We start from the raw sequence: 13564 nt of genomic DNA, 5'->3' as shown, positions 1-13564 counted from the left end.
AGAAGAACATGAGGTAATATGGATCCCAAAGACCGAGAGAGGAGTTCAAAGCCTCAAATTTTCATGCTAATATTTTCTTAAAGCATGGCAGGGAAACACAACTACGGCAATGAATAAGGCATGAGCATTAATCATGCAGGACTATCTTCACATTGTAATAGCTCAGGGGCGGAAAAACGCTTCAACCCGGGTTCAAATCCCTGCCATCCCTCTATCCTCAGTGAGGAGCGACGTGAGGAAGTCACATGCTAGTCACACCTCCATGGAGTGTCAGCAATCTTTAATAATTAAGTCGGATAATCAGCGGCTGGGGCCGGATCAGCTTTGTGTTCTTGGTGGGGAAAAAAGGGAGATTAGAGGTTTTTTTTGGAGAGTGGAGCCAAGTGGAGGTTAGATGGGTAATAAAGAGACACACAAGTGGGTCATCTTCCTTTGCAGCACGCCTTTCTCCACTCCAGCTTTTTTCTTTTGCAATGCAATGCATGTCTCACACCCACCATCTCCCTTCTGCCTGTCCCTTCACGACTTCTTGCCTGCCTTCATAGCTGAGCCACCCTCTCTTCAGAGAGCTCGCTCGAACGAGTCCTCAGGTGAGAAGAGATATTGATCAGCTGAGAGGCAGAGGAGAGCTCGGCACTTCAGAGCTGTCAGAGGTTCAGGGGTGACTCCGGGCTCAGCTCACCTCGGGCTGACACTCAGACGGGCGGCGTCTCGTCTGAGACTCAGCCTGCACATGGAAAAAGATCCGAACGCCAGGGCTTTGTCCTCTGTGTTAAAGCAGAAGATACAGATGGACAGCGAAGTCCCTTTTGAAATTATAAAGACTACATGAAGTGCTGCTAGCAGACACTGGGGGACATTAAAATGTTATAAATCGTACTAAGGTTGGTATAAACTCAGCTTTTACTACCTCAGACATGTGAGAATCCTAATTACAGGGGAACAGAAAGACTAGAAGTCCTTACATATATAGGCACAAATTTTATATCAGAGGTATAGTGTAAAGCTCAGATAAGGTCACATAAGTTTGTTTTCTTTAAATAATAAATGAGTGTTTGTGCATGAAAGTAATGATCCTTTTTCTCTGTCAAATTAGACAAGCTGAAGCAGATTAATGAACCCTTCTCTTTATGAACGAGAAGGAAAACGTAAAGGCACTAAACCAGGAGCAGAGCGATGGTCTCGGGCCAATTTCACTAATGAAAAGAGGCAATCAGAGTCTCATTTGGAACCGAAAGTGTCTGAGGCTCGCCTCTGATTGAAAAAGCTGCACACTGGCACGCATTATTTCTCGGGTCAATAGATACAATTAATTTGGAGCATTAGCACAACTATTATCGGCCGCACGCTTGTTTATGACAGCATTTTTTTTCTTCTTTTTTTTTAATAAGCTAAAGCAACAGAGCCCAAATCTCATTTTCAGCGTCTCTCTCGCAGGACGCAATAATCTAATAATTTTCTTCGGGTTGGGAGTTGACATGGTGGGAGTCAAAGCCGAGCTGAGTGGCCAAAAAGGAGAAGAAGGAGAAGAAAAAATCACCATCTGAATCCCATTGATGCGCATGTGTTTGAAGAGGGGATGAGTGATCTGCTGCTGAGGGGAGAGAACCGCACAGTTCATTCACTGAGAGGGAGAGGAGGGGGGACAATCCGCCGCTTTCTAACTTCAGAGATGATCAGAGGATTTGGGGGAGTGCGGCTCTGTGAAAGAGATGTGCAATTCATATTTCAGCGCCAAACCTGAGAAGACGTCACTACTGCGGTGAGGAGAAACGGCGTGCCCATCCTAACGAGCACGGGGATGGCTGGATTTTATTTATTTATTTATTTAAAAAAAAAAAACAAGATAAAATCAGGATAGGTTCGATTCATTCTGAATGAAGAGCGAGCTCACCTCAAACGAAATCTGGCAGGTATCACCACAAACCACCCTTTGTGTAAGGATAAGCGTGCGTGATTTCATTTGGCCTCTTTCTTTCTAAAACACTCAGTTTCACAGTTTCCCTCATTCGTGGATTTTTCTGTAAATACTGAAAAACTGGAAAGGATGAAGGGAATGACTTTGGATGTGGAGAGAACGCTTTAGCGCAAATTACTTTTTTCCCCTCACTGAAAAATCAACCAAACTCAATCAACTGCTGGAAAAAGCATACACGTTTCCCAACCCAAATATGTTTTACAGTATTTTTTCCACTCGTTTTTTTCTTACAGCGTGCGTAATTTCAGCAACACACACACACACCTCCACAAGCTACAACAGAAGCCGCTTTGCGCTCCTGCTCCGAACCCGTGGCAATAGATTTGCGCACTGACTGTTGATTCCTCCAGAGTCTGCTGACACTGGCCAAGATGCGCCAATTGCGCACAAACAGGGACCTCCACGCCACCTGTGCTGTGGCACAGCCGCGGGGCTGCTTCACGACTCACGCAGTGTACACAGTGCTCAAAGCTCTAACCTGTCCTCATCTACAAGGAAGTGAAGCTGTGAGACTTATGTGTCTGAGTCTGCGTAACCTGCTTGTAAATAATAATAATAATAATAATAATAATAATAATAATAATAATAATATTTACCCACAGTATCCCGTTTTGACAGAAAAGATCAGCCTTCAGAGTTTAGATGGCACCAAGCTTTCCTTTGGTGAAATAGCCTCTAGTCTCCGGTAAACTTCACAAAAACCCACAAAACTACTTTTAAATCCTCACGTTCCAGCGCTTGGAGAGCAGTTTAGCGACAGCGGAAAAAAAGAGTCACAAATCCCCCCCTCACGACTTGAAGGCGAGTGTCTTCGCCAACTTCTCTCCACTAAATCCCGTCCTCCGCCGCGCGCTGCTGTCCGCGTTGTCCAAAGTGTCCAGTCCTCCAAAGTCCTTTCATCCTGTCCTGCGAGGGGGCAGAGTGGACGAGGCGGACGGGGACGCGGGATGCGCGGTTCCTTTGCGTCTCCTCCGGCGCAGATGCCAGTTTCGGTGCGTTTCGTCGCTTCTGATCAACCAACGCAGAGTGGTGACTCTTCTCCTCTCGCTGTCTGTGAAGTAGGAGTTGCAAGGTGCTGCCGTCAACCGTGCACCGCTGGGAAACACGAGGAGTTCCAGGTTTACTTTCAAAATAAGATCCTTGGCTCGGATCCGATGACGCATGCTTTGCTCCGAGGCACTCGTTCAATTATGAAAATGCAGGAAAGGTAAGGGAAAAAAAGCACTCGCCAGCCTATGAGCCATCTACAAAGGAACTCTGTAATGCAGCAATGGTTATATCGTATCGTTTCATGCACTTTAGTACTTGTGTGTACTTAAATAAGAGTCTTTATTATGTTTTTCTGTTTTTAATTGTATTTTTTGCTTAATTGCTCACATCCTGTCATCATTGTTAAGTTGTGAATCAGTGTATTTGATGAAAATCTGAATGCATTCTTCAATAAATGAATATGTAAATTTAAATTTAAAATATGTTAAAATGATATACCAACAGAGCCATCTGAGGAGACAAATAAGTGAAGCACAGCTAGCTGTCGTTAGCAGCAAACTCAATTAAATCAGCCTGGCGGACTCAATTGAGTCATCAAAAAGAGTCCTATTCAATAAGGCGATTAGATATCAAGCTTTTATTTTGAAGGCGGAACCATCGCGTGTACGATTGGGTGACGCTCATCACTCCTCTTGAGTCCACGATGCCTCCCTCTGCCAGCCTGCGCGCCGCTGGGACAAACAGCAGCAGCGGGGGAAGGGCGATCAGATTTCGGCGCGCCGCCCCTCCGGGGTCCGCTAGAGGCAGCCAGTGATGGATGGTCCAAGCGCCTCCCATCTCTTTCTTTCAAACTTGAGAATCCTGAGCTGCTTTATGAGCCCCGAATTTTTAGTCTGACACTCAGCGTGGGTACAGAGGCACCAGTAGATGGCTCTGAGATGTAATGAAGACAAGCGTGCTGTATGGAAATGAATACAGTGTCCGCACATGGTGACTGACCGCAGACTTTTAGTTATCTATAAGAGTGAGGGGGATCTCAACCAGTTCCGTTCACTGAAAAAACTTATACCAGAAAACGTCTTTGGATCAGAAGTTTGTTGAATTTATATTTTGTCCATCTGAAGTCCTGGATATAACAAATATGAGAAAACCCCCACTGTAAAATATTTTTAACTTATTTATCTTTTTTTTTTTTTTTTTTAAAAAGGCGGGAAACTAAATAAAACACACTCTCCTAAAACACCCACCTTTGTGAGCTTCTGGTGTAGCCAATGTTCAAAAAGCTTCTAAGTAATACTGATGGCTGCCATCACTTCTTTTGCTCGTCTCCCTGACTGTTCTCTATGATTCTCAATATCAAAGAATGTTGCAGCCAGTGGTTTTCGGGGTGCATGGTGCATACAGCGTAGCTCTGCGTAAGCACCATTAAAGCTGAGGGATACATGCCAAAAGCAATGCATTTTCAGTAAGCTTTGCTGATCTTTGTCTTGCATCTGCTGATTCAAAATTTACCGCCTCTATTTTCCACTGTTAAACATTATTAAATATGTACTTTTCCCTTAAGTAGGTTTATTGCTGTCTAATAATTACAGCTTACTGTGGAAACTGTAAGTCATGCGATAATCTGTCAGAACTGTCATTCAAGATTGAGACCAGCCAATGCAAACGTTTGACCATTCAGACCCCAAAGTGTGCTGAGTGAAGAGCAAATTACCATTAACCACCCATTTAATCTGCCATATACTGCAGCCTTTGGCTAATTACCGCAGTCAGGACAGAGGCGATAGCACCCGACTCTGCGTCAAACAACACACCAATTACCGACATCTCTTAAACTGTGTTTTGAGAAGGCAACTTTATGACACCATAAAGCGCAGCAGACCTCTGCTAAGTGGCTGCGAGGAAGGTTGAGGAGTGTGCCGCTATTTGTTCAGCAGAGGTGGGCTCCTCGGCAGTGATTTGTGACAATATGTGTCAGACGTGCACGAACTGACATACGTGTGAGAGTGAATGAAGGTTTTTAGACATGGATCTAAATTACATACATGATATAGATGTTTGGGTGCTTTAATATTTGCTCATTGGCTTTAATAGACAAAGAATTCTGCTTTATTTTGTATTTTTCTACATACGTCATGCATACAGGTGATACTGTACCCGTGCCCGACCTCATGGGAAAGTCAAATGGTGAAAGAACAAAGAGGTCCTCATTAATGTTGGTGAAGACGAAGAGCGCAGACTAATGATGAAGGCCAGTCCCGGTGACCCTTCGTACTACAGAGCTCTGTGAGAAACGCTGGTGGGAGGCAGGCAAGCTCGGGAACAAAAGCCAGTCGGTCGGGAGGAGAGGTCATACAGATGGTGAGAATGCTCAGTCAGACAGCTCAAGTACTGATGGGCAAACTGACCAAATGACCTCTTTGTGCACACACACACACACACTCACACACTCACACACACACACGCACACACGTAAACAAAACTCCTCCCAGCTCCCCCACGACACTCTAACTTCTAATGAACTCACACAAACATATGTATTCACACACATAACACACCCCCTCCACCCAAACACACACACATACAGACACTTACACCCCACCCCCCACCCAACCCCTCGAGGGAATAGATCAGCAGGAGATGAAAGGTGAGGCCTTTTCATTTAAAATGGAGTTAAAAATTAAACAACAACAACAACGCTGAGTCCGTAGAGTTTAACTTGATTATCCGAAGCCTGGCATGCCCAGAAGAAACTGACAGCTTTAATAAATTCTGTGTTTTTCTCTTTTTTTTCTTTTTCACCCATTACATTATTCAGCTTATCACGGCACATATTTTCACTGATAACCCCGAGTAGCAGGCAGCCCTGATTGTTTTCTCTTTGGGCCTCGTCGCAGCACACTGCCTGTGTGGGCAACAGCCAATTGACTCGCACTGGTTTTGTCTGTAAGAGGTGCACAAAAGCAGCAGGGCTAATCATTAACACCGGAGTTTCGGGCCAGACAAAGATGCAGCACAATGGGAGGGAGTCGATCTCCGAGGTCACTTCGCACTCCACTTGGCAGTGCTTTCTTGGTCCTGCACATACGCTAGTGACCAACTGCTGTCGTCACACGCACCCGCTAACATACTGTATATCAGCGGCTCTCAACAAGGGGGTTGAGACCACTCCAGCGAGACACTATATGACTCACAGGGGCTGTGAGATGAATGATGGGATTGGAAACGAGAAAAAACAGTTTTATTCTGAGAGAAAACGTTCCCAGACACAAAGTATGTGAAACCAGAGACAAGCGCGCCCAAGCAGGCGCAATCCAAAAAGGTCAATTATCTGGAAGCGAGGTTATACAATAAAACAAGCTGGCTTCTAATTTTATTTACATTTTAAACACAGCCCCGACTGTTGGATATCTGTTTGACTTGTTGGAACTTGTAGATTTCACTTCGGTTTTATCACTAGCTGCAAACCGTGCCAGAGTTTTTTGAGGCCATTTATGTGTATTGAAAACAGTGGTGCTATGCTGCTAACATGACAGCTTGTCATCAGGCTCTGTTTCCTCAGATCTCAGTGCAAACAGGACAGCTTGCAGCAAAATCACACGTCGGTGCATTTGCATAATTTACATTAGTTCAAGAAGTATGGGTGACTATTAATCCAGGCTAATAAAACAAACAGGCTTGCCAGGTTCATAATAAGCACAACCTATTTACTATGTACCATGATCAGTGCAACCAATAGGGCTTCACCTGCAACAATATAATACTAATACTATTTTTTAGATCACAAAATAATTTGGGGCATTGCTAGTATGGCGTTTTCCCCCCAGCATCTTTTAGAGCAAGCTTATTGGCAATCGAGTAGTTGTGCGACCAAACCCAAGAACACAGAAAAACAGTCGATGCGAGTGCATGCGTGCAGCGACTCCCTTGTAACCACAAATTGCGATGGGCGCCCACACCTTAAAGCGAAATGAGGCTGACAGGTTTGAGGCGCAGTGTGAGGTGAGCTGAACACTCTCCTGAGGCTCAGCGGGGTTCCAGCACACAGTTTTGTATTGTCTCTCCTCTGCTGGGCGTAATGGGAGCTTTTTAGAGAAAAGGTTATAGAGCACAGCCAGTCCACCTGTTTGGCACAGCCATTACACCTCTCTAGAAGACCACTGAGCTGCAAGTCATTTTCGCTCTATGGGCTAGTGTTTTCGTCACTGTGAGAGTGGAGAGCTTGTTGGTGAAGTTGCAAAACAGACAGCTTGAGTCTGAGCCCCTGGACGTTTGTGCAGAGCAATGCATCTAAAGACCGAAAAGAGTAAATCACAACATAACTGTGCTCTCAATGTGGCATTGAGCCGCACAAGGACTCTGTGGTCTCTTTGACGAACTCCTCGATTGTCACTTTCTCTAAATAATATAAGAATATGGTTGACAATTAATAGTAGAATGCCTTGAGAAAAGTTTTCCCCCTTTCTAATTCCTTAGTCTTACATTTTTGTTGCATGTTTTAGAAAATTCCCCCCCAAAAATAGACAAATATGACCCAAGTAAATACAAAAGGCTGTTTTAAAAAAATATTTTATTTATTAAGGGAAAAACTATTATTCTAACGTAGCTGACCCCGTGTGAAAAAGTAATTACCCCGAAACCTAGTAGGTGGTTGTGCCGGTAAAGATCCCAGACCATCACACTACCACCACCATGTTTGACTGGTGGTATGATGTTCTTTTTTGAAGTGCTGTGGTTTTACGACAGATGTAACAGGACTCAAACCTGCTACTTTTGTCTTGTCAGTCCACAAAACATTTTCTTAAACGTCTTGAGGCCCATCAGGATGTTTTTTGGCAACAGTTAGACGAGGCTTTGTGCGCTTTGGTCCGCAGTGGTTTCAGCCCTGGTCTCTTTCTTATTGTCTCATGATGAACGCTGACCTTGACTGAGTGACGTCACACCTGCATTCCTGGGAACATTCACCGCCTTTTCTCCATTTGTAGATAAGGGCTGTCATCATGCCAAAGCCTTAGAAATGATTTTGAATGTCTTGAGTCAACAGGTCTGACAGTAATTAGGCCCGGGTGTGTCTAGTGAAATTGAACTCAGCTTTAAAAAAATATGGTTACTCACAGTTAATTTACGATTTAAAGGGAGGTGTAGTTACTTTTTCACATAGGGCCAGGCAGGGTTGGATAATTTTTCCCCTTAGTAAATGAAATCCTCATTTAAAAGCTCCATTCTGTATTTACTCAGGTTATCTTTGTCTAATATTAAAACTTATTTGATGATTTGAAACGTTCAAGTGTGAAAAATATGCAAAAACTAGGAAATTGGGAAATTTGTGATGGCAACGCAGTATATGATACTTCAGAACTATGCTGGAAGTTGCAAATTTCAATTAAAAATGAAATCTCCTTTTTGATTATACTCATTGCCCCGTCAAGACAAACTTTGGACATACTGAGCTTCCGTTCCCCTGGGTGCCTATTGCACATTTGCAAACAGATCAGAGCAAACAGGCAATGTTTAAGTTATTGACAGCAGGAGGGCTAAAGATTGGGATGGGCATAAAATTCTTGTTTAGTCACTTGTGCAAAATGAGCAGCTGAGAAAGAAATTAAGTTGCCTTGTTAATGGCAAGTGAATGGCTTTAATGTGGTTGCTCGGTACTGCTGCATTTTGTAAACTTCCTCTGTGCAAAACCCAAAAACACAATTAAAAAACAATTTTACAGAGAAAAAGTAAAACAGTAAAGCATGCTGTACAGAATAATTGAGATAATCATAAATGGAATAGTCAAAATTAATATTTCTCCAGACATCTGCTTGATTTTGACCTTTCACTGTCCTGATTAAAAAGCAGAGAATTCACATTTTTCCACTTTGATTACTAAAAATTTACCCTACCCGACCTTTGGCCATTAAAATCTTTTTATTAATATATTTTTTATTGCTTATAACCTTTGCAGGAGTTTAACCTTTTCTGAACGAACCAATTTTAAACTTACACATTTATTGAAGTAAAATGTTTTTGGGCAGTAGCAATCCAGATTCCAAACCCACAGCACAGAAACAGGAAGATTCCGATATCAGATCATGTTCTTTTGAACGAGTTCTGCATTTGATATAACTGATTGTGATGTTGTTATAAATCATATTGCTGTTGTCTAGTTTCATTCCTTTTTGTAATTTTAGTAGAAATCATTTCCCCATTTTTACCCCCATTTTATACTCTATTTATAGTTTCCTTGGGAGAAATAATCTATAGGATCAATGTTCATTGTTATGCAGATGATATTCAACTATGTGTTCCCCTGAGTGTTAGTAATGGAGAGATGTTTTGTTATTTTATGACTTGATATAACCTGTGATCTTAGATTTAGATGTAATAATTAACTTTAAACCTTGTTCTGACATACGAATATCAAAGAAAGTTAAATCGTTTAAATAAATCTATACTAATCTATTATTTATTTATAATAAATTTATAATAAATCTATATTTAACCAAACTCTAAAAAATTATATTGATCTTGAATAATGTATTATTGTAGTTGATATTTTTTTAATCTTAAGTGAACCTTGAAAAAACATCATCTGTGCTTTTGTCTTGTCATGTCTGGATTATTGTAATTCCACTGGGGCTCAGCCAAAACTACGCCCTCAGTTCCAACTTGTTCCAAACTTCTCTACCAGACTTTTGACAAGCTAAATGAAATGTATCACTTTCATCTTTGCTATAGCACACTGACTACCTGTTGGCTACAGAATTAGTTTAAAGGTTTTTTTTCTTGGTTTTAATTACATCAAAGACATACTCATGCCTTATAAGCTGAGCTACTGTTGTGTTATTTAGGTAGAAAACAGCATTATAAAAGGGCATTTTTTCTGTAGAGTCCTGGAGATGCAGAATCTTTTAATACAACAAGCCATTTTTATGCTAGCTCTGTTGGTCGACTTTCCTTTGGGGAGCTACGAAGAAAGGAACTTGCTTGACCACAGTGTGACCATACTTGGCTTCAGGACCTTCAGGGTGGACAGTGACATTAATCGTAGCAGTAGGAAGAAATGTGGATGGGTTGCAATAGCTGTAATTAATAAGTTGCAAGCATGTTACTGTAAAGGAACATTTCTGTGGCACAGATATTCAACGGCTAGCTGTGAAATATGTTCGTATTACTTGCTGAGAGAATTTTCTTCCATCACTGCTGGTTGAAATTAGCTTGAAGCATCACACTGTGTGGATTCCTCTATCAGCTGACTTGATGTCACATTTATGGATGTTAAGAGCCAGATTTACTAATGGCATAGAAAAAGTACTATCATTACTTCATGGGAGTTCCTGTCTTACTTAGGAGAATATTTAAATCCTGTTTGTGTCATTCTGCTTGCTGCTCATTGCACCAATATTTAAAACCAGAGAGAAAGTCTTATTTCTTGTGCTTGATGTTAAAAACATTGCATCTTTTGTAAATAACCTGTAAAGCTAACCACACCTATGAACGCTGCTCGGAGATTTCACTCACATAGTATTTTGTCCCATTTAATAAATTTGGCCCTAAACAGGTCCTGACTATCCTCTGCACAAATATCAGATGGTGCAGAAACTGCACCACATTTCTCTAACGTCTGATTCATCTCTGTTGCCTCATCTCACAATACCCACATTAATTTTGTATTTTACTTATTAAGCTGCTTATTATTCAATATTTAGAAAAGAATATCTTTAAAGCACTTTTTTTTAAAATACAAGTTTTACAGTAGTGTGGAAACTCCTGCTGTCAGCACTACTCTCACTTCCCTCCCTCATCTATGCTTATGTCGAAAAACTAATGAACATTCAGTTTGTATCTGGCGGACTGTTTTCCTGTAGTTTAGTTTTAGATGGAATATATGAATACATCATTTATGAGGAACGCATCTCTTGGTTGAACTTTTAGCACACAGATTCTCAGTATAGATGTTTGCTACTTTTTGTAATCTGCATATTTTAATGGCCAAATTTATGATTTGTAATCTGAGTTTGATTATTTCCCTCTGCGTGACAGTGGAGCTTCCTGAGGCTGAGGGTGCGAGGTTGCAAATGTTCTTATGTGGATAAAAACAGCCCTCTGAGTGAATTAAAATAAGTTCCTTGATGACTGCTATTCAATGCTAGTTTGGCACAGAAGCACTGAGATACTAAATCTCTCTGTTATCCCAGTGTACAGTGGCCTGGTTGTTCCATGCCGGGTACTTGGCACACTCCGCGTGTCTCCATTTCCAAATTCGGCTTTACCTCCCTTCTGCTCTGATTACGAGCTGAGGTGTAAAACAGAGAGTCAACAGATCAAACAAAGCAAGCCCTCAGCTGTGTTTGTATTTCTACTCACCCCCCAAAACCCCTTAGAGTCAAAAAGCAGGTTGCTTAATTTCTACCTCTCATCCAAGAAAACTCAGAGAAAATCTGCTGTTTACAAGGAGCAAACAAAAAGAAATGCTACGCCACACATATTCATTTATATTTAAAGCAAACTCAAACAACAGAGAATGCTCTATGTGAGGCCAGAGTGTGACGCAGAGCATGAGTTTCTCACCGTGCTTGCATGGCAAAATATATATTTTGTAGATTTGTAGGAGTGAGAAAAGAAAGCAAAATCAGACAAATGAAAATAATTTCCAGGAAGGCATCTTTTTCTACATATTGATATGTAGTCTTCTCTCAAGTTCCAGCACACACTTAAACATTTCAAACTGATCAAAGGAAGTAACGTTATCCGATGGTTAGCCTTGTATGTCAAGTAATATCTCGGTTAAGTAGGCAGTTGGAAGTTCTTGGCAAGAAGCAGAGAGTAGAAGAAAATAGAGTATGGAAAAATCACCCCTGCCTGCTGTGTATCAGCTGTAGAGTGTTATAAAGTTTGCCAGCTGCATTGCTGCCAGCCAGCCAGTGTGACAAAAAGCTTTACTGATCTTCAGCGTATCAAGGTGGAGATGGCAGACGCGCTGCTGTGTGTTTGGATTACAGAGAAACATTTTGTTGTATGTCTCCACACTCACACAGCAGCCGAAATACAGCAGGAAGTACAACAGTTTAACAAACCCAATCTCCTTAAATCAGTTAGTGAAATGAGACTGACTGATGGCAGATTTTAACCTTTTGTTGAATTCTTAAGGATTTTATGGGCTCACATCACTGTTATGTTGTCCTTTCTTTTATCCTTTGAGCCTTTCTCGTATATCCTTCCATTATTCTTTTTCTTTTCACTGCTGCACAGTCTGTCCCTTCATTATTTCATATGTGTTCCCCTCTTTGACCTACCTATGCTTATCAGAATGCATGCTATCCTGTATCGTTCTCTTTCTTGCACTGCAGTCATTTCCCACTGTGAGTTATTTACTTTTACTAAAGTGACAACTTGGAGGGTTTTTTTTGTCTCCGAAGCTGATGAAAATTCAAAACGACTCCACGTTCGGCTCCAAAGGACAGTCCAAGACACACATCAGACAGCAGACTATACATTTCACTACTCAAACATGCACTGCACAGTGGTGAGCGGGCACATAGCCAAAACAGTGTGTACATTTTGCTATTGAGGTTATATAAACTTGGCTGTCTCTCCTTAAAGTTTCACATTATCAGAGCATCTGAGTTCTACCTTGGCAGCGCTCTGATCACGCCACACCGTTGCTACATTTTAAAAGGCACAGAGGCATCTGGTCGCATGTTCACTGAGGCTGCTGCTGATACAGTGACACAGAAGTGGAAAGGAGGTGGAGGTCGTGCAGCGAGGATAATAAGCAAGAGGATCATGGCATCATAGCGAGAGATGAGCTTGAATGGCGCAAGTATGATAGGAAACTACATCAGCAGCACCATTGTTGTATGCCAATTTGTTTGGTTTTGTGTCACTCACCCTAAAACAAAGACTGAGTAACTTTCTCTGCTGTGCAGTAATAGGAGGAGAAATCATTTCAAGTCTGTCATTGTGGAAACTGATGATGAAATAGGCCAGAATCAAGTACAGGAACTGCTTAAGGTCCTCTTATAAAAATAATTAAGCAGCATAACAGCTGGGGGAAACACATTGTGATATACTGTGCACATATTTGAGCACCACAGATTTGACATCATTTTTGTCGTGTGAGAAAGACTACAAATGGTTAGAAAACAGGGCCACAAACAGCAAAACTTCAGTTTTAAGTTAGTTTAAAAAAATAATTACTGTTTCTATTCTATTTAAAAGTTTTTGTGTGGATAAAACAGACCTTTTCATAATAATAATAACCTTATTAGATGCTGCACTTCCATTCTTCGGCTTACCAGCAAGAGCCAAAATGCCATAAAGACATACTGGTTACATTACTGGTTACATTTACAATGTTACAATTTGATACGCTGGAATAGGCTGCTGCTTTTTTTTTCTTTTACTGGAATGTGAAATGCTTTTAAATGCTTTAAAGTTGGGCATTTTAACATGGAAGTCGATATTTTGGACAAGGCCTCAAGTGGCCAATTGGGGAACTGCAATTTTTTGCAGCTTCAGGGGTTGCTGCTTTTGTTTCATCCAAATAAATCGAGTAGTATTTTCAATTATTCGTGGAACGTGGTGTAAAATTGGCATTTTCAGTTT

General features: G+C 41.4%; 1 protein-coding gene across 13 annotated transcripts in view; it reads right to left on the bottom strand.

Annotated features, from left to right (window-relative positions):
• The window catches only part of fgfr3 (fibroblast growth factor receptor 3), a 68463-nt gene extending 65424 nt beyond the window's left edge, over positions 1 to 3039 (bottom strand). For 12 of the 13 annotated variants that reach the window (XM_082515489.1, XM_082515492.1, XM_082515495.1 and 9 more), the window contains exon 1: positions 2575 to 3039. The gene's annotated coding sequence lies outside the window, so the exon portion shown is untranslated. The remainder of the gene's footprint in view (positions 1 to 2574) is intronic. The other variant, XM_082515488.1, reaches the window with a different exon arrangement.
• Positions 3040 to 13564: the final 10525 nt, after the last annotated feature.

This window comes from Aulonocara stuartgranti (assembly GCF_965226115.1).
Source record: "Aulonocara stuartgranti genome assembly, chromosome: 19".
NCBI classification, from domain to species: domain Eukaryota; kingdom Metazoa; phylum Chordata; class Actinopteri; order Cichliformes; family Cichlidae; genus Aulonocara; species Aulonocara stuartgranti.
The sequence above is the reverse complement of the archived record's forward strand: the minus strand, read 5'-3'. Positions and strand labels throughout refer to the sequence as shown.